This window comes from Coenobita brevimanus, chromosome 83 (assembly GCF_032717465.1).
Source record: "Coenobita brevimanus isolate Jiangsu-jjx chromosome 83, ASM3271746v2, whole genome shotgun sequence".
Classification (NCBI taxonomy): domain Eukaryota; kingdom Metazoa; phylum Arthropoda; class Malacostraca; order Decapoda; family Coenobitidae; genus Coenobita; species Coenobita brevimanus.
Genome location: NC_137036.1, coordinates 5916145 through 5938547, shown reverse-complemented (window position 1 = coordinate 5938547; position 22403 = coordinate 5916145). Strand labels below are relative to the sequence as shown.

Here is a 22403-nt window from a genome sequence, read left to right as displayed (position 1 = left end):
CTGCAGAAGGTGGAATCCAAAGCTTTTCACCTCATCAACTCTTGAAGATAGCAATGTGAATGATTTTTCTGTAATACACAATATATATATTAAACCACTACACTGTGTATTAATTTAAAACATACCTATAATCATTAGTGTCCAATCTTGTGCAGACTATTGATGTATTGTACCTTATGGTCACAGCTAGTTTCATGGGTTCCTTTCACCATTAACTATACCTTAACTATACTGATGTAGTTACAGTACTGTATGCAGTATATGAATCTTGCAGGACATTTACATAGTTTGCACATTAATGAAAATTAACCCGTTGAAAGAAACAAAAGGGTAGAGTGATAAAGTTTTCACGGGGAGGTCAAGCCATGTTCCTTTGTAAACAAGGACGGCTCTACCGTGAGTCACGAACACCCGAGGGCGAGGTTCGACTGCAGTTTGTCGTTCCCACCAAGTACTGCCAAGCAGTGTTAGAATGGGGTCATTGTTCAGCCTCAGGAGGTCACATGGGCAAAAGGAAGACCCAGGGCCGTATCCGAGCTGACATTTTCTGGCCGGGGATGGGACGAGAAATAGATAGTTTTGTGCGTTCCTGCAATGTGTGTCCACGTACCACTAATCAGGGACATGTCCTTCCTGTGCCGTTTGAATCCACACCCATAATCTCAGAGTCAGTTGTGAGACAGGGCAGTGGTGAAGGTGCATGCTCATGTATTGTCCTTGTGCTGGGATTTTGAATCAGTGAAAGGAATTGTGCCAGCATTTCTGTAAAGAATTCCACACGTACACTATGTCACTGGAAACCCAACATACACACGGACACACGGGCTTCTCGAACATTCACATGTGTCTTGCACACGTGACATTAGCGCTTGTAGGGAAGGATGGAAGAGTTAGAGAGGCAGAAATGGGCTATCCATAGAACGAATGGTTGTGGAGAGAGGAAGAGAGAAGAGGGGTCGGACGAGACTTAGCTAGTAAATTACGTTCCTGTGTAATACATACACAGCTCAACTTAAACTTTTCCTTGAAGATAATAAACTACGATCAACTGCCTGTATCCATCTTTAACTTCTCCTGCCTTCGACTACACGATAACTAGAACCAAATCTCAAGATTTACATATTATATGATTTGTATAAAATATGGATTCCTGACATGTCTTTTCCCAACAGTTCACATTCCATCCACAACGAAAATAGATGTAAGTAAGAGAAAACCTACACACGTATCCCCGTGTGTCTGTGTGTATGTAGCGTTTCCGGTGACATAGTGGCATTCCTTACAGAAATGCGGACACATTTCCTTTCCCACTGAAATCACAAACACATTTCCTGTGGTCGACTCTCGCTGACACATTTCCCATTCCCACACCTTGACTGGTGCTACTATCTATCTATTTATCTATCTATCTATCGTGCTATCTATTATGATTTGTATTTATAATATGGAGTCCTGACACGTCTTTTCCCTGCAGTTCACGTTTCATCCACAACGAAAAAAGATGTAAGTTACAGAAAACCTACACACGTACTCAGAACTCTTCTTATTTACGGGAAGAATTCCCTATTCTCAGTAGTATAGTAAGCTCCACATTACTTCTGCATACACGTCGATTCTGGGTAGCTTTTTCTCAAGTATATAAGAACATAAGAAGTAAGGATAACTGCAGTAGGCCAGTCGGCCCATGCTAGGCAGCTCCTAGAAGAGTAACTGAACTACTAGAATGAAAGAAGGACAGTAAAGAAGGCTCTCCCCCGCCCTCCAACCCTCCAGCCGAAGCCGGCAGGAAAAAGTCAGAAAGAATACCACGCAGGATAGAAAAACTGGAGTGGACATTTATAGGAAATTGTGAAAGGAGAACAGAGACTACCACAGTTTAACCTGAAAAGGAAAAAGTATGAAATAGTATTGGTTATAAGATTTTTTTTCTATACTCACCCCTTATTTGTCATATGCTTATCTAGCCTATGATTGAAAGTCTCAATGAAAGGGGCAGCAACTACTGTACTAGCTAGCTTATTCCATTCGTCTGCTGCTCTGTTATCAAACCAATTTCTACCTATTTCCTTACTGAAACGGAATTTTTCTAGTTTGAAACCATTACTTCTAGTTCTACCCTCTATGCTCACTTTAAGTACCTTGCCAGTATCTCCCTTCATCCATTTAAACACCTCGATTAAGTCTCCCTTTACTCTACGCCCCTCTAGTGAGTGCAGACTTAGTCTTTTCAGTTTGTCTTCATATGACAGGTTCCGAACATCATATATAATTTTTGTCATTCTTCTCTGTACATTTTCTAAGGAGTTAATATCCATTCTATAGTAAAGATACCAAAATTGTACGACGTAGTCTAAATGTGGCCTTTCTAATGCTAGATAAATTTGTAGTATTACCTTTGATTCCTATTGCTCACGCTTCTCGAAATAAAACTTAGGACCCTATTTACTTTATATATTGCATTAATACATTGTTGCCTTGGTTTGGGGTCGTTACTAACCATAACTCCTAGATCTCTCTCGCATTCCGATTTGCTAATTTCTTTGTTACCTAAGCTGTATTTAGTATCTCCAATGGTCTTGCCTACGTTAAGTACTTTATAATTTTCAACGTTAAATTCCATTTGCCAAGTTATAGACCATTTGGACAATTTATCGAGGTCCGTTTGTAAGTTATGGCAATCGTCAGTCGAGTTAATGATACGCCCTATTTTTGTATCGTCGGCAAATTTGCTGATACTGCTAATTATTCCTAAGTCTAGATCATTTATATATATATAATAAATAAAAAGGGAGTGAGTACTGAACCCTGTGGTACACTGCTAGTTACTAATCCCCAATCCAACTTAGGTCCATTTATTAATACTCTCTGCTTTCGTCCGTTCAGCCAGGATTCTATCCATTTTAAGATATCACCGTCTACACCGTGTGGTCGAACCTTTCTAACTAACCTTTCGTGTGGGACCGTATCAAAAGATTTACTAAAGTCCAGATAAATAATGTAAGCTTTATCGTTTTCTACTGCCTCATTGACCTCCGGGAAGAATGACAAGTTTGTGAGGCAGGATCGTCCTTGCCTGAATCTGGGCTAACTTTCATTTATAAGATTAAATCTTTCTAAGTGTTCTCTAATCTTACTTTTTTTTCTTTTTTTATGTGTCCTGAACTCTGGGCATAGGCTTCACAGCCTGCTATCAAGGCCCAGCAGTCCTCCTTCATACAGTACATCTCTACATGTCACCACTTCGGTGCTAACACCCACCATCCATATTGAATACATGCTAGGGCTGTCTCATACAGGACTGGTGTATTGGTATTAGTTGGGGTATTTTTAAGACATGTCGGCGAGTCTTCTGGTAGATCAGTGAAGTCTGATTTTATCACATTCAAATCCATAAACTGTTCCCTGCCCCAGCGGGGATTTGAACCCGGGTTCGGTAGAACTGCAGGCCACCTCTCTACCAATTGACCCACCGCCTGCAATATTGACTAAGATTTTTCCTATTATTGACATTCGACTTATCGGACGATAATTCGACGCGGCTGCTTTATCAATCTTTTTAAAAATGGGTATTACATTTGCTGTCTTCCACGCCTCCGAAACTTCTCCTGAATTTAAAGAGTCATTAAATAACGTTAACAGTGGCTGACATAATTCTTCTTTGTTTTCTTTTATTTATTTATTTATTTATTTTTGCATACGTATTGTCCAGACCTGGTTATTTTTGGTAGGCTGGGGCGCCCATCATCCACCCAGTTAGTGTAGTGGTACTCTTTTTTTTCGGGTAGCTCTACATTGAGTGGCAAGCCAAATGATTTCCTGTAAACCAGAATATCATTTACAACGCTGGGTGATAACCTTAGAACCAACCGACACGTGTTCCCCACGTGACAGCAGGTGGGCTGGCGAAGGGTTAGTGCCCCTCCCCCGGAAAACAACGAACTAATAATACGAGCAGTTGGACCAGGACTGACCAACAGGTGATGACCAGAGGACATAATACGGATGGCGACATGGAATGTAAGAGGTGCGAATGATGAGATGAAACAGAGAGAGATTGTACAGGTGCTTGAGGATGCGAAAATGGATGTATGCGGATTAACTGAAACTAAAAGGAGCGGTGAGAGTGTAAGAAAATGGGAGAATGGATGTGGTATATGTGCAGGAGTAGGTATGAATGAGAGTGTGTATTGTGAGTAACAGATCGAAGGAGAATATAAGAGAGTTTGGATCAGTTAGCTCAAGAATTGTGTGGGTAAGACTGAAAGTTGGACAAATGTGGGTGATTGTGTGCACATATGTGCCAACACAAGATCGTGCAAGCAGAGTGAGAGAAGAGTTCTGGACAAATGTGGAAGTGTGCATGGAAAAGTTTGAAAGGAAGGAAAGAGTGTTTTTGACTGGTGATATGAATGGTAAAGTAGGGAATGTGAAGGTGGATGGAGTAGTTGGTTAGTGGGTTGTGCCTGCTGAGATAGATGACAAAGGCAGTGCTGTAGTGGACATTTGTGCTGGGAGGGGGTTCGTGATAACCAATAGCCTCTTCAGGCACAAATTGATCCACAGGTATACATGGCGAGCGAGCAGATGGGTGGATGGTGAACTGCATGAAAGGAAGGCAATTATTAATTATGTGTGTGTGGATGAAAGGATGTGAATATGTGTGATGGATGCAAGGGCTTATAGGGGCTGGGGGAGTGGATTTTCTGACCACCACCAAGTGGTGGTCAGATTCAAGGTCCAAGTAAAATGGAGAATGAGGAGAAGGGAAGGATGGGAGGAAGGAGTATATGCAAGAAGAGTGGAAAGGTTACAAGAGGATGAGAAAAATGCAGAATATAAGAGAGAAGTGGAGGAACGATTGGGTAAATATGAATTGGAGCAGATGGGGGACGTGGAAGGTGTGTGCAAGATATTCACAGAAGAAATATGTGCAGCATGTGAGGTGGTGTGTGGGGTGAAGAGCAGACAAAAGGGGGTGCAAGGAACAGCATGGTGGAATGAAGAGGTGAGAGAGGCTGTGGCACAAAAGAAAAAAGCATATAATGAATGAATGAGAAATAGGGGCGTGGAAGAAGTTGAGAAACGGAAGAGAGAGGTATATGCAGAGAGGAAGAGAGAGGTGAAAAGATTAGTAAGGGAGAGTAAGAAGAGACTGGATGAGGAATTTGGAAGGAATTTGAGTGTCAAATGGAGGGAATTTAAGAAAATGTTCTGGAAAGAGGTAAGGAGAGTCAGATAGGGTGGCAATGAAGTTAGTAGGGGAGTGAAAGATAAAAATTGTAGATTACTATTTGAGAAGGGAGAAAAAGTGAGCTGATGGAGAGAACACTTTAAGGAATTGTTGAACATAGAGAATGAAAGTAATGCCAGTATAAGTGGCTAGGGAATGACTGGGAGAAGGAGGGAGGTGAGAAGACAGGAAGAAATCAGTAGGATAAAAGTTGTGGAAGTAATGAAGAAAACCAAAATGGGAAAAGCCCCAGGAATTGATGGAGTGTGTGGTGAAAGATGTGCAAATGGGCCTGGGAGGAAGGGAGAGTCCCGGAGTACTGCAAGTCAAGTATAATTATTCCCTTGTACAAAGAGAAAGAGGAAAAAGAAGTGTGTGGTAATCGTAGGGGCATTTGTCTTCTTAGTGCAATAGGAAAAGTATACGGTAGGATACTTACTGACAGAGTTAGGGAATAACAGAGGAATTACTTGAAGATGTGCAGGGAGATTTTAGGAAGGGAAGAGGTTGTGTAGATCAGATATCCATTCTTAGGTCTTTAGTGGAAAAGTTTTTAGAGAAGGGAAAGAAATTGTATGCGGCCTTCATGGATTTGGAGAGAGCATATGACAGGTGGATGGACGAGGATTGTGTAAATTATTAAGAATATATGGAGTACATGGGAAGTTTTTGAATGCTGTGAAGAGTATGTAAGAGGGTGCTAAGCCTGCAGTGCGTGTGGATAGTGAACTGAGTGAGTTTTTCTATTTGAAGGTTGGGTTGAAAAAGGGATGTGTCATGTCTCCATGGTTGTTCAATCTGTATACAGATAGGGTTATCAGATACAGGGTCGGGCAGTGGATATTGGAGTGGCCCTGGTGAGAGAATGCAGTGTTTGAAAACTCCCTGTACTGTTGTTTGCAGATGATACGGTTTTGTTAAGTGAAGACGAAGGGGAGCTGCAAGGCTTGGTAGATGAGTTTGGGGGAGTGTGTAAGAAACGGAATCTAAAGGTGAAAGTAGAGAAAAGTAAAGTTATGGTCTTCGAGAGAGATGAAGTCAGTGATGTACAGTGAGGTTGGATGAGGAGGAAATGGAAAAGGTGAGTACGTTTAAGTACTTGGGTAGTGTGATGAGTAAGGATGGAAGTTTGGAGGGTGAAGTGCTTGAAAGGGTACAACAAGGAAGAAAGGTTACTGGTTCCTTGAAGGCAGTGATAAGAAACAGGGAAGTGAACATGGAAGTGAAAAAGTTATTACATGACAGTATTGTGATACCAGCTCTAACGTATAGAAGTGAAGCTTGGACGTTGCTGAAGGGACACAAGTCAAGAGTGAGAGCAGTGGAAATGAGTTATCTGAGATGAGCCTGTGGAGTCACATGGATAGATAGGCTGATCAATGAGGATATAAAGGAGCATTGTTGTGTGGATGTGGATGTGATAGGAAGCGTTAGGCAGTTGGACCATGTGGAGAGGATGGAGAGTGAGAGACTGACGAGGAGAGTGTATGTGAGTGAGGTGGAGGGGGAGAGAGGGAAGGGAAGGCCAAGGATGAGATTGAGGGATGGAGTGGAGAGGTATATGAGAGAAGAGGGTGTTAACTGGGAGCAGGGCAGTGAAATGGCGGGGGACAGGGTGACGTGGAGGCGATTTGTTTGTGGCCACCCCGTATAAGGGATGAAGGCGTCTGGCAATAGATAGATAAATAGACTTATTAATTTCTTTTAATACGTCCTCTTTACTAATGGTTATTTTACTAAGAATATTTTCCATATTATCATCATAAATATTTGCTGCTTGAGGGACCAGGTCTAGATTTTCCTTGGTGAATACTGATATGAAATACCGGCAATTATTTAGGATGGAGCACATTTCTTTATCTTCACTGGTAATGTCACCTGATTCTGTTCTGAGTGGTCCTATCCTACCTTTGTTTTTCGTACGGTACATTTGATAAAAACCCTTGGGGTTTTCTTTCGATTCACTAGCAACCTTAATTTCATAACTTCTCTTTGCTTTCCGTATCTCCCTCTTTACCTCTCTATTTAAAATAGTGTATTGGTTACGTAAATGTTCCTCTCCACATTTTATTTTTCTATATATTCCTTTCCTTTTGTCCTATGAGAGATTCTAATCTGTTGTTTAACCATCTTGGTTCTGAATTATTCGTTGTAGACGGTTTTGAAGTGATATATCTGTCTTGGCCTCTGTGTATTATATTTACTAACTCGTTATATTTCTCTCTGGCCGAACGTCTGCTTGGTACTGGACCTGAGTTAATTCTCGTCACCTGAACTACACTCCCACCTATGACCCAACCTTCCCCACAGACCTGGCGCACATTCCCACCCGTTTCCTGCCCCTCACCTATGACCTGGGGTTCCCCACTGACCTGGCACTCCCTAAAATAACTATTCTCCTTATGGAATACCGTTCTAAAATAAGCTCTTTAGCCATCGAAATCTCCCAGATGAAAATTAGGAATGGTAGAGGTATTTTCAGTGGAACAGACATCCCAAATAAATTTGAAGGTAATTTCTTCATGATCGCTATTACCTAGTCGTCCACCAACCTCTATACCACTAATGAAATTTTCTTTATTAGCTAAAACCAACTAATGTATTATTATCTCTGGTGGGCTCCCTGATGTACTGATAAAGGAAATTATCCTGTACTACCTCTAGAAATTCCTCTGGCTCTGCATCCCCTGTCTGATTTCGCCAATCAGTGCTTGGCAGATTAAGATCCCCTACAATTATTACTAAGCTGGACTGTGGCACTTTCCTAATTTCCTCCCAAAGGTATTTACTATCTGCTCTACATAATTTTGAAGATCTGTAAATTGCTCCTAAGACTAATTTCTCCCTGTTGTTACTGATTTCAACCCAGAAACTTTCGGTGTTCATATTTACTTTAATGTCTGCTTTATTGTAATAGTTTGATGAATCCTTTACGTAAATAACTACCCCGCTCCCCTTTCTTCCCAGATTGTTTGAGACAAATAGTTTATAGCCCTTTACCGGATATTCTGCTAAAAATTCTCCAATGTCTGTATTCATCCAAGTTTCACTAATAATGGCAATGTCTATTTTATCTGTACAAATTAAAGCCCCCAGTTCATCCATTTTATTTCTTAAACTCCTGCTGCTTGTGAAGTGCACTTTCAGATTATTACGAGTAGTTATACCTCTACCTTGGGACTTACTTTTTTAAATTTTGTTAATAACTGGGAAACTCTTTACTAATATAAAATATTTTTGTACTATTCCTTGTCGCCCCACTATCATCGCTTGTTCTGTCCTCTAGCACTGCCTGCTTATTTTGAGGTGCCTGAGTGGATGTATCTACACTAATGGTTAAACTGTTGTTCTTACTTTTGCAAGTCTGAGTGTAGTTGCTGCAACTTCCTGTACAACTACTTCTCAACCTTGAAAAAAAAAAAAACTCTAAATCCCTATCTACCATTCCTGGCTTTTGGTTCTTTCTTTCTTGCATAAAAAAAGCTAAAACAGTAACTCCTTGCCTGCTAAGATGAGTCCCATCCCAACTATACATGACCTCCGTTCATAAAACATGTCCCAGCTGTCTATGAAAGGTATTGCATTATCATTGCAATACCTTTCAAGGCTGCAATTAGAACCTATCGCCCTGCTCAACGATTCCCTCCCAACCCGCCTCCTAGGCAGAACACCGAGTACTACAGGGGTCCCTCCGCTCTCCAGAACCTTCTCTAACATCACCTTGTACTGCTACCACAGTACCTCACTTCTACGCCTACTAATATCATAGCCTACATTGCAGCAAGCAGTGGGTTTGTCTCCACTATCCTTCATATTTTCTGTCATATTACCCACCCTGGCCCCCGGAAGACACGCATCTTTAGTGGGTGGAGTGTACATGGCTCCTTTAAGATATCTTACCTGGGAGTCTCCAACAATGACAAAATTTTTCTTACATTTCTTGTTCTCACTATACTTCCCTGTACGGAAAGTTCTCTCACCGTCGTTCTCCTCTACTTCCCTCTCTGCCTTCCATTCACATTCGTCCGGTAAAACATCGAATGTATTTATAGTCTTTATTTCCGATTGTTTTGTAAGGATGAATTTTGCTGCCCTCTTCTGAACTAAGTCTATTCTGTCTTCAGAAATGGATGTGGCTCCTAAAAACTAAGTCTATTCTGTCTTAAGAAATGGATGTGGCTCCTAAAGGAGCTGATGGAGGTGAAGAGGAATTTATTGGAAGACTTTACTTCTTCTCTGACTTCTTGGGAAGTAGTACTGCCTCGATGTTAGGCAGGACACCTCCCTGGATGATGGTGATGCCAGACAAGAGATTGTTTAGCTCCTCATAATTACGGATGGCAAGCTGCAGGTGTCGGGGACTGATACGAGTCTTCGTCATGGGCTGCATTGCCAGCCAGCTTAAGCACTTCGCCTGCAAGTTACTCCATGACTGCAGCCAAGTGGACGGGAGGACCAGCACCCACACGCTCTGCATAATTACCTGTGCGAAGGAGATGGTGGATCCTGCCCACGAGGAACTGGAGCCCAGGAGTGCTAGATCGAGACTTTGACTTCCCCTTCACCTTGCCACCCTTGCCACATCCGGACATCGTGTCGTCTGAGTAGGACCTTCAGTAGGAGACTAATTTGTCACCACAACACAAAACAAACACAAAAATATATAGAAAAAGGGGGGGGACGAGGAAGGGAGACAAACATGAAGATGTAACAAGTAGGAGAGGAAGAAATTTAAATGAAAAGAAAGCGTCAGGCCTTAACCTAACATGCATGTGTTTATTGTTGGGAAGAGGGGGTTGCTGCTCTTGTGAATGTCTTTGTTTACTGGTTGCATGGGTGGGATGGTGGAGTGTTAAGGTTCCCAGGACTTGCAATGACAGCGTGAAGCGTGTGATGGTAAGTGCTTTCGTCAAAGGCAGTAAGTTGCCTTCACCTACACTGAGCATGCCAAGCGAAAGACTGTGACTGCGATGGACGTGGTGTACGCCCTCAAGAGGCAAGGACGCACCGTGTACGGCTTCTGTGCCTAATAGAGTGCAAAATTGAGTTGTCTTCCATTACGCTATCCAACCTAGAAACGGCAAAGCACACAACAACCCCCGGGGCTCTCTTAGAGGTCCACACTGAATTTCTTTGAGACAGAACTAATGAAGACATGGTATAGGTCCATGCAGACATTCGGCAGCTTAGCTAACACCTATGTCATTATGTTAATGCCACGGAATTCAAAATAAAAGTCAGGGACTCGAGAGGTGCCAAGTTTAAGACTGGTCGTTTGCTATAATATGAAGAGGCCGATTGAGGGGCAGACAGACAGATAGGTGGGTAGATGGATATATATAAATGTGTACAGATAGGCAGAGGGATACGAAGGAAGATAGGTGGTTCGCTAGGAAATTATAACCCGAGAGATTGATCGAAGTATTTATTGGCTTAAAGGCAGGAAGATAGATAGATACAGTGATTACTAGATAGATACACAGTTATATAGATAAATGTGCAGAGGAAATCATGACCCGAGAGATAGATTAAAAGACTAATTGGTTGGTAGGCAGGTAGGCTTACTTGACTGCTAGAAAGACAGATAACTAGACAGATTGCTAAACAGAGGCACATGTATTTGCATAGATAATTCGGAAGAAAGTTAGATAGGTAGACGGATCGCTAGATATAAGGATGGATAGTGACATGGGTGGGTCGGTAAGTACATCCCTCGATCTCACAATGGAAATGGATACGAGCATGCATGCTAGAGCAGACCATTGCCATCCATAACATAACCAAACGTTCGCTTACCTAACGAAGTCTATCCTCGCCCACCTTGACATAACCTAACCACTCACAACCTCACCTTACGTAAGGTAACCCAACCAAACCTTACCTCACCCAACGTAACCAAACCAAACAAATCGTAACCTAAAAGAACCAGACCAAACCAAACCTTACCAAACCTTACTCCATCTCTCCTCACCATATCTAAACAACCACAATCTGGCTGAAACTCACCTTACCAGACCAAAAGTAACCTAGCCTATCCCCACCAAACCAAACAAAGCCTCATCTCACCAGAGGAAACCTAACTTCACCTAACACTACTACTTAAACCCACCCTCACCTAACAACGAGACTAATACAAGCCAACCTTATCGAACAAAACAAAACGTAACCTCTTCCAATCTATCTTTACCTGCCCTCATCAAACCTCACGAAACGTAAGCAAATCCTTAAATAACTTCAACCAACCAAAAGAAATCAAATATAACCGAACCAAATTATTATAACTAGCCAAACCTCATCTCACTAAAGCCACAGGCTGCTCTTTACCTAACCACTATTAACGTGACTGACAACAAGTTAAAACTCAAAGAAAGGAAGCAAGCCTCTTCAGAGTAACGTCAAACCACATAGAATCCCAGAGAAAAGTACCCCAGTCTCTCCACATAATCAAAGCCTGCCCAAATCGCACGCACACCGAGGCCAACCTTATTAGTTCATACACAATGGACGCCCTAATATATGTGTGCATGTATGTGTGTATGTATGTATGTGTATATTTATATATCAATAGATTGACTGATAGAAAAATTGATAGATGGATAGATACATAGATAGATACTATACAGAGACAAACAGACAGAGACCGATAGAGTGGGGGGGTTGGGATGAAGTCTAGCAGGTATGCATGCATCCAGGCAGGCAGACACACACTAACGAACGAACGAACGCACGCACAAGGAGAGGTTTAGCAACCTGCTCCTCTCTCTGACAGGTGTGAACTGAAGGCAAAAAAGAGGATTAAGGAAATGTCTTTTAAGTTTTCTCAGTTCTGAATTTTACTTTTATACCTCTTACAGTTGTAGTGAAGGTTTATATATATATATATATATATATATAGACATATATATGTATATATATATAAATATATATATATATAGATAGATAGATAGATAGATAGATAGATAGATAGATATAGAGTATATATATATATATATATATATATATATTTATATATATATATATATATATATATATATATATATATATATATATATATATATATATATATATACTTACTTCTTTGAGAGGACATTGCTTTGTCCACCGCTGCGGTCTGATATCCCACATTTCAGCAGAGTTTTTTGTATATCTACATACCTACTCACCAACCTACCTACCTACCAATCTAGCTACCTACCTACCTTCCTACCTACCTATCTGCTTACCTGTTCTAGTGTCTGGCATTTTTTTCCAGATTGGAGCATGTCTTTCGCTACTGTACTCATTATATCATTCATATCTAGAGAAAATGTGTTGTAGTGTTGAGACAAGAGTCCAAATGCCACTTTAGTGTAGTGTGGTGTGGGAATGAAATGAGCGCTAGATTTGCAGAGCCCAGCATTTTCTACCATAAACAACGAAGGTACAGGGAAGGCGATAGAGAAATATGAAATGTTAATATATTTAATGTCTTGGGGGAATATTTACTCTGTTGGTATACTTTAATGTAATCAATACTACTTTATTGAGGTGTATAATGTGCATTAGAAAGTTGTGATGCTTCTATTCATATATAAATCCCAGTTGTCTGTGGGGTTTGGCACCTCTGTATTTATGCTGAGGTCAGTGCCACTCCCAGCGGGGAAGCCGGCTAGCTAGAGCAGAACGCACTTATCATTCAAACGAGAGGGACTTATTTACTCTGGGCACTCTCTGTGTCGCAGTTGTATCTATCTGTGGCCAATAAAGAGAGATAAATCTGGTCAGTTTTCAGTTCATCTGCACACGCTACCTACCTCTACCATTCCTTCAACAGGATCTACACCGATTTCCCACTATGTCCAGGATGTGAGAAGACATTTGGTAGAGTGTCAGCCGGAAGTGACTTCGACCAGGCGGAACGTTACATCTTGATAACCTTGCTTGGAACGGTGCAGTCACGTCTAAGCTGATATATAAATTGGTGATCAGCTGTGGGGTTCCACTAAGCTGATATATTAGTGACTAGTTGCGGAATTCCTACAAGCCGACACATACCTACCTGCCTGGCTTTTGGCCTGCGTGTCTGCCTGGCATGCGCCTAGGTTCTGTGAAAGAGTAAAAATGGAGTATAATAACGTTGGTTGCGCCATCCGTTAAGGGACGATCGGTTATTCAATGAGAGTTGGTCCGTTTGTCATGCCGTTTATCCATTTCTACTTACATCTTGTATTTTCTTTTCCTTTGTTCCATATGTTTCAAGACACGGTGACGAAATAGGTAATCCATCGAAAGGTTGGAAGGTTGTCGATATTGCCTATTAAATCTTAAAAGGAGAAAAAAAAAAAGGATTACTAAAAAAAAAAAAAAATCTGGCTTAGTAAGGTTGTATTTATATGTCGTTTCTTTTGTTTTAGTTGCCAACGTCCATACCACGTTCAGTACACCGCTTCTTGTCCGATCAGAGAAGTTAAGCAACGTTGGGACTGGTTAATACTTGGATGAGTGATCACCTGGGAACACCAGATGTTGTTGGCATAATGTTTTTACATTTTTCTTACTTTTTCTCCCGCGACAAACTAAAGTCCATGCAATGAGAGCAACAGGCGGCTGTAAATCCGGGCAATTTCCAGTCCATAGCCAGACTATCTCATCTGCCGTGCCCAAGGTGTCACCTCCATAACTCTCGAAGGTAAATCCCACCTATCCAAGCTATTTCTGCCTTTCAATACACGACAAGCAAGGTTGACTGATGCACCTACAGAAGACACTGTCACGTCGGTGAGGCACCACACACAATGCATATGAATACGTGTGTGATATATATGGAATATTTCCAAACGAACAGGTTATCCCTTGAATTTCTCGCTCTCACGGCCGTTTTCTCTATTTCACAAGCTCCAACCATCACCCTCCACCGGACAAGCATGCACCACCCGCCACAACAACACGCCAACCCAGGCAGGCAGGCAGGTAGGACGTTACCTTGCCCTCATCACCAAGTGCCCTGTAGCGTTCTCAACAACACCGACCTCCCGAAGAACCCCTACACATAGGCCCCATCGTAGCTACCAACTGGCATAAATCACTAATGCTTCTGGTTGTGGAAGGATTAGTGGTGGTGGTAGTAGTAGTAGTAGTAGTACTGCTTTTCGTTGTTGTTATAGATGTAGTTCTTCTTGTGGCAGTAGTACCATCATCAAGTGACAATATTTGATATAACGATAAGAAATAATTATAATAATAAAAATTCGAAGTAACAACGAAATTGAAAAAGGTAACAATAATTCCAATAAGATTTATAATAACAGTAACCAAATGAAGAGGAGTAACTAGCAGTATTAATAATACTATTATCGGCTGTAGTGTTATCATAATAAATTGTTAGTTTTATTATTGTCTGAAGTGCTCCTATTTGGGGGTATAAAATCCACCATTGTCGTCACCCCGCGGATAATACATCAACATATCATTCAACAACTTCATCCAGTCCCTCCATAGCTGAAGGCAAGCCATCATCTATGCTTTCATTCAACCATCAACCCACCCACCAGCTCAGGATGTACGTTACGAGCCTTATGTGCAGTTGGCAGTGGGAATATCAATCGACCAATGTACCTTCACTGATGTAAGTAGCTATACTTACATGCAACCAAACATAAATACATGCACAGATATACTGTAAAGCAGCATAGACAACTCTTGCCACATTATACACTCAATACATAAATGTGCCCATATATACAGGAAGAAACACAGAGATGGTGATTTAGGGCATTGCCTAGGTCTATTCTTTCTTAAGAAATGGATGTGGCTCCTAAAGGAGGCGATGGAGGTGAAGAGGAATTTATTGGAAGATTTTACTTCTTCCCTGACTTCTTGGGAAGCAGCAGCGCCTGGATGTTAGGCAGAACACCTCGCTGGATGATGGTGATGCCAGACAAGAGCTTGTTTAGCTCCTCGTCATTACTGGAGCCCAGCCGTGGTAGATCGAGACTTTGACTTCCCATTCACCTTGCGACATCCGGACATCGTGTCGTCTGAGTAGGACCTTTAGTAGGAGAATAATTTGTCGCCACAACACAAATCAAACACACAAAAACTTATAGAAATGGGGGAGGGGGGAGGAGGAAGGGAGACAAACATGAAGATGTGACAAGTAGGAGAGGAAGAAATTTAGATGAAGAGAAAGCGTCGGGCCTAAACCTAACAACATGCATGTGTTTATTGTTGGGATGCTGGGGTCGCTGCTCTTTGTTTACTGGTTGCATGGGTTTCATGGGGGTGTGTAAAGGTAGCCAATACTTGCAAAGACAGCTTGAAGGGTGTGATGGTAAGTGTGTTCGCCAAAGGCAGTAAGTTGTTGGTGATGGTGTGGGGGTAACTCAGTGTCACTCTGAGTCTGAGCAGCAGGCATGATGGGTCGAGGCAAAGGTGGTAAGGGTCTGGCCAAGTGAGGCGCCATGCGCCACCACAAGGTGGTGGCATCAAGAAGACTGCCATCCGTCGACTTGCTCGTCGTGGCGGCGAAAAGCGTATCTCTGACCTCATCTACGAGGAGACCCTTGGTATTCTGAAGGTGTTCCTCGAGAATGTGATTCGCAACGCTTTCACCTACACAGAGCATGCCAAGCGAAAGACTTTGATTGCAATGGAAGTGGTGTACGCCCTCAAGAGGCAAGAGCGCACCGTGTGCGGCTTCTGTGGCTACGAGAGTGCATAACTGAGTTGCCTTCCATTGCGCTATCCAACCTAGCCACGGCAAAGCACACAACCATCCCCGGGCCTCTCTTAGAGGACCACACTGAATTTCTGTGAGAGAGAAATAATAAAGACATGGTATAGGTCCATGCAGACATTCGGCAGCTTAGATAACACCTAAGTCATTATGTCAATGCCACGGAATTCAAAATAAAAGTAAGGGACTCTTTAGGTGCCAAGTTTAAGACTGGTCGTTTAGTATAATAAGGAGAGGTCGATTGAGGGGCATACAGACAAATAAGTGGGTGGATATATATATATATATATATATATATATATATATATATATATATATATATATATATATATCTACCTAGGCTGCTTCCACCAGGGAAAAGGAGGTAGCCGAGAGAGGACGACACACTCCCCATTTACTCATCCATTCAAACACATTCATTCGCATCTTAGCCCCAAAGGGAAGAAGGGACAGAACCTCACCGCACAAGGGTCAACTGCGCAGTGCAATCAGTGACCTCCGCAGCAAGGCTCAACAGCAGAGCTGGTTTACCCCTGCCACATCATAATAGACCCATCCCCTTACCTGCACCTGACCTGACTAGCTGATCAGACCAAATGCGGGAGAATATCCCGTCAGGGCTGTGTCATCATTTATTCATTCACAATTTCTCTCCATTTACTTCTGTCACGCACAGCCACTTTCCCTTGCTCAATAGACATCCCTCTCGCATCCAGCGCTCTCTTCACACTGTCCATCCATCCTATTCGTGGTCTCCCTCTCAACCTTACACCTCTCACATCAGATCTAGTAATCTTTTTCACCAATCACTCATTATCCATTCTCTCCATATACCCAAACCATCGCAACATCATCTGCTCAACTCTACCAGCCATCTTCTGAACAACTCCATTTCTCCTTTGTACTTCATCATTTCACACTCGATCCATACGCGTCACTCTACACATACTCCTCAGACACCTCATCTCCATTACATTCAAACTTTTCCTCTCTGCTACACCCATATTCCATGTTTCAGCCCCATATAATGCAGTCGGTACCACAACACCCTCATACAGCCTTCTCTTTACATCCATTCTAAGCGAACGACATCTACACACTTTTTTCATTCCTCCCAGCACCTTACCTACTTCATTCATTCTAAACTTCACTTCTGCATCTATTCTTCCATCCACAGCAACATGTGACCCTAAATATTTAAAACATTCTACCTCCTCAAGCAACTCCCCATTCAAAACTATTTTCATCCTCCTACCATCTACCAACCTCATACACTTCATCACTTTCCTCTTATTCTCATTTACTTTCAATTTCCTCCTTTCACACGCCCTTCCAAACTCCTCTACCAACTGTCTCAATCTCTCCTCTGAATCAACCACCAGTGCAGTACCATCTGCAAACAGCAGCTGCTTCAAATTCCACCCTCCACCATCACGATTCACCAGACTCAGACCTCCACCTAAAACTCTTGCATTCACCTCCCTTACAACATCATCTATATAAATAATAAACAACCAAGGCGACATCACACATCCCTGTCACAACCCCACTCTCACGGGAAACCAATCACTCACAGCATTTCCCACTCTTAAACACGCTCTACTATTTACATAAAAACTTTTCACCCCTTTTAGTAACCTACCATCAAGTGCATACAATCTTAAAACAGTCCACAAAGCCTCCCTATCAAATCTATCATACGCTTTGGTAGCTGGTTACTCATCTTTCTGCCTCAAACATCAGAGGGCATCAGGCTGCCCTCTTTACACAACACACACATCCACATTATATCACATTGCCTTAAACCATCTATCCTCTCTCCATAAAACACCAATCTTGTCATTACATATCATACACATTCCACAACACATCCCTGCTCTCCCCCCCATAAAAAGAACCATTGCTGCTGCTATACTGGGAATTAGTGCGGTGGTTTCTCGGGTGCCCGCCACCGGCAGGGTTGGGTCGTTTGCACAGGGCCCTCCCGGTCGTCATTAAGCGACTGTGCCACCTCCAGTGTTGCGGCGCCCTAAATCTGCTCGTCAGTGCAGTAATATTATCTTTTGCAATATTAGGGAACTTCACTCCAACATCAACTCTGTTCAAAATTTCCTCCAATATGAATCCCCTGACCTGTTATTTTTGACAGAGACACAAGTAAGCTCCACCTCTGATTTAGATAGATTTAATTTTCCTGGTTTTATCATGATTCAAAATTTCAGACCCAAAGGAGGTGTATGTTGCCTTGCTAAATCAGAAATTGCCCTAGAGGAGATTACTAAATTTAATTGTCCTTATTTCGACTATTCCATATGTCATAAAAAGAACTTTGTAGTTACTTGTAGAGAAGTTATATATATATATATTGAACTTGTGGACGAGCGTTGTTATACTTGAGTAGTTTTGTAAGTAGAAAATCTTGGTTCCCTTTTGTCATGCAATGACAGGAGAGGTAAAGAATAGTATGGGACTATTTTTATTTGTCTTGGAATATTAAGAAAGTCTCTCACACACGAGTGAAGTATAAGTAGAGTCCTGCGAGCTACCTCCCTGTCTCGCTCTCTCTCTCTCTCTCTCTCTCTTCCATGTTGCTAAGCCCTTCTCCCTACTACCTGCCTGTTCTATGGCCTGTCTCCTTCTGAGCTCTCTGCTTCCTAAATTCTGGTGAAGCAGGGGTCGTGTCACGTGTGTTACACTGTGGTTGGAAAGTTCTAGAAGCCTGTGTGTGAGTATGTGTGTATGTGTGTGTATGGTCACGAGGCACTGTCGTGTGCTTACCAAGCATTAGAGTATATAAGCATGTTTAGCATTGCTCGATTCTCGCAGACACAATACCTTCTCATCATCTGACTTCCTGCTTCTATCTGTCTGTCTGTCTATCTATCTATTTATCTATTATGATTTGTAATTATAATATGGAGTCCTAACATATGCTCAACCACGCCACTGAAGGTCCTCCGACAGCAATCATCATTGACATATGCTAATCTATTAGTACATAATATTGATCATAATATTGTATACATATAATATTCATAGTAATTTGCAATGATCAAGTAATATTACATTTTAAACAAGTTGTATACATAATTGAACAAATGCAATGGTTGTTGTATGACATTTTGTAAAATGTGTATGTATAACAGACGTACGCATATAATTGTGCAATGGTAATACTGCTAGGTTATTACATTACATATTGAGTTATCCCTTTAGTAATGTCTAATATTTCACCTAACTTGTAAGATGATTCTGGTAATACAGAATTGTGGTATAATTGTATGACCTTACATAATATTGTAGTAATATTGTGGTAATACATAATTGTCATATTTTATGAATTGTTACATAATATTGTGGTAATGCATAATTGTGTTGGCCTTATAATTGTAGTTACATTTTGTTAATGCAACTGTTACATAATTGTGTTGGCCTTATAATTGTAGTTAAAGTTGCATAAAAGTTACATCTTGTTAATGCAACTGTTACATAATTGTTACATATTGTTTGTAGGTACATAATTGTAGCTAAAGTTACATAAAAGTTACATCTTGTTAATGCAACTGTTACAAAATTGTTACATATTGTTTGTAGTTACATAATTGTAGTTAAAGTTACATAAAAGTTACATCTTGTTAATGCAACTGTTACATAATTGTTACATATTGTTTGTAGTTACATAATTGTAGCAAGTATAACATAATGCAATCGTTTGTCGTTACATAACTGTTACATATCATTTGTGGTTACATAATTGTAATAATTGCGGTCCTGACATTGAATCCGGTCATGCTGTGGTCGATGATATGATGTGCCATGCCACTAGCTTGTGAAGACAACAATTTGCTTTTTGTTTCACTTATAGAAGGATTTTATGTGGTATTTTGGCATTTGTAGTAACACTTATGCTTATTTTCATTTGTTTGTTGTGTGATCGTACTGTATTTCTTTTTTTCTTTTTCTTTTTTTTTGTATGTATTGATTTTCTATAGTTTGTTTTTCTTCGCTTGTGTACGCTTTTTCTGTGTTCTTCATGGTTGCATAATTACTGGCTAATTCCCTTGGGACCTTTTTTTAAGGTTTAGTTTATATTGCACAGATATTACTGAAAATGATATTATATAGCCCCATATTTTATTATTTTATATAAAAAAAAATATATATATACACTATATACAGTATTAACTATATACACTGACTTGTTCTTCACTTGTACCTATCGTGGCCAATATATGTGTCAGCACTGTGTGGAAATCATTGTCTTCACGATTGTGTTGAAGATGTTCACTCTTGCTAACGTCATTTGTGTTGGCCATTTTTTTTTTCTGGTTTTCCTTGTAACTTAATTTATCTGTTTCCACTAGGTAGCTTTAATTAATAAATGTTTAATACAGTTCTTTTAATCGCTGCGTAACTGTGATGGTATATTTTCTTTATTACTTTGTAGATGTAATAATGTATAGTTGTATGTATGAAACACGTATTTTATGTAGGTTTATGGTAACACTCGTTGGTAGTAAATAATTACTATAATAAATGAATGAATATATACAGTGTAGAATATTTATTGCTAGTGATTATTTAGTGTTTGAGTTATGCAGATAACTGAAGTAAGTATGTGTACGTAAGTTGTAACTACTGTATACAGCACGTTGCCACCAAATGTCATAAAAAGAACTTTGTAGTTACTTGTAGAGAAGTTATATATATATATATATATATATATATATATATATATATATATATATATATATATATATATATATATATATATATATATATATTGAACTTGTGGATGAGCGGTTGTTATACTTGAGTAGTTTTGTAAGTAGAAAATCTTGGTTCCCTTTTGTCATGCAATGACAGGAGAGGTAAAGAATAGTATGGGATTATTTTTATTTGTCTTGGAATATTAAGAAAGTCTCTCACACACGAGTGAAGTATAAGTAGAGTCCTGCGAGCTACCTCCCTGTCTCGCTCTCTCTCATCCATGTTGCTAAGCCCTTCTCACTACTACCTGCCTGTTCTATGGCCTGTCTCCTTCTGAGCTCTCTACTTCCTAAATTCTGGTGAAGCAGGGGTCGCGTCATGTGTGTTACACTGTGGTTGGAAAGTTCTAGAAGCCTGTGTGTGAGTATGTGTGTATGTGTGTGTATGGTCACGAGGCGCTGTCGTGTGCCTACCAAGCATTAGAGTGTGTAAGCATGTTTAGCATTGCTCGATTCTCGCAGACACAATACCTTCTCATCATCTGACTTCCTGCTTCTATCTGTCTGTCTGTCTATCTATCTATTTATCTATTATGATTTGTAATTATAATATGGAGTCCTAACACACATACAAATTAAATTCTTTTGGTGAAATTAAGTATTTCTGTTGTATTTATCGTTCCCCTAATGCCCCTACAGAGCCGAGTTTATTTGACTCTGTCTTCACAACTAAGTGTCCTCAGCATTAATATTGCATCAGAAATTACTATTCTGGGTGATTTTAATGTCCATAATGTTGAATGGCTCACTTATTCACCCAGAACTGATGACTCTCGTCTTGAATGTGGGCTATTTGCAGACTCATTTAATCTCACCCAGTTAGTCAGTCAACCCACCCGTGTACCAGACAACCCCGATCAAAATCCCCACCTATTGGACTTGTTTCTAGCAACCAATTCAGATAATTATAGTGTCAAAGTGAAGTCCCCCCTCGGATCCTCGGATTATTGTATGATTCAAGCCACCACTTTGACACCTACCACACTACGACAGGGCGGACTGGGAGGGACTCCACGATTCTTTCATGGATGTTCCTTGGACCTCCTTTTTCTCCCAAGATGCAAATTACACATTGGGCCACATACAGGATTTCATTAAAGTCGGCATGGAAACATTCATTCCCCATCATAGATACAGAAAAAAGATGTAATTCTCCTAAATGGTTTGACCACAATTGTGCTAGAGTAACAGAACATAAAACAATAGCCTATAACACTTATACAAGGACCAAAACCAAATAAGCCTTTATCTATTATAGAAATATCAGAAACCATGCTAAAACTATCATCAATCTTTCAAAATCAAACTTTCTGCATAGACAGGTGATAACAAAATATTCTGGTCAACCCTTAATTCATTCAAAACTAACTTCACTACCTCCTCTTCCATTCCACCTTTACAGTCCCCCAATGGAAATCTAATAAGTGACCCACGTGGAAAAGCCAAACTACTTGTTGACATTTTTTCAACGAACTCAACCCTAAATACAGAAAATGACAATATTTCTGTACTTGATTTAAATTCCCCTCAAATACCTCCTTTCATGATTCACAACAGATACGTACAAGCTGTATTACAGAATCTCTCAGCAGACAAAGCTACTAGTCCAGATGAAATTCCTTCAGTAGTACATAACAATTGCTCCTCAGTGTTGGCTCCTATATTGGCAAAGTTTTTCCGCTTATGCATC

The 22403-nt window shown here is 40.7% G+C and overlaps 2 pseudogenes; both read left to right on the top strand.

Moving 5' to 3' along the window:
• Nucleotides 1-13625: 13625 nt before the first annotated feature.
• Nucleotides 13626-13744, top strand: LOC145409988 (5S ribosomal RNA; annotated as a pseudogene).
• Nucleotides 13745-15621: 1877 nt separating this feature from the next.
• LOC145409891 (histone H4 type VIII-like) lies at nucleotides 15622-15929 on the top strand (annotated as a pseudogene).
• The last annotated feature ends 6474 nt before the right edge of the window (nucleotides 15930-22403 follow it).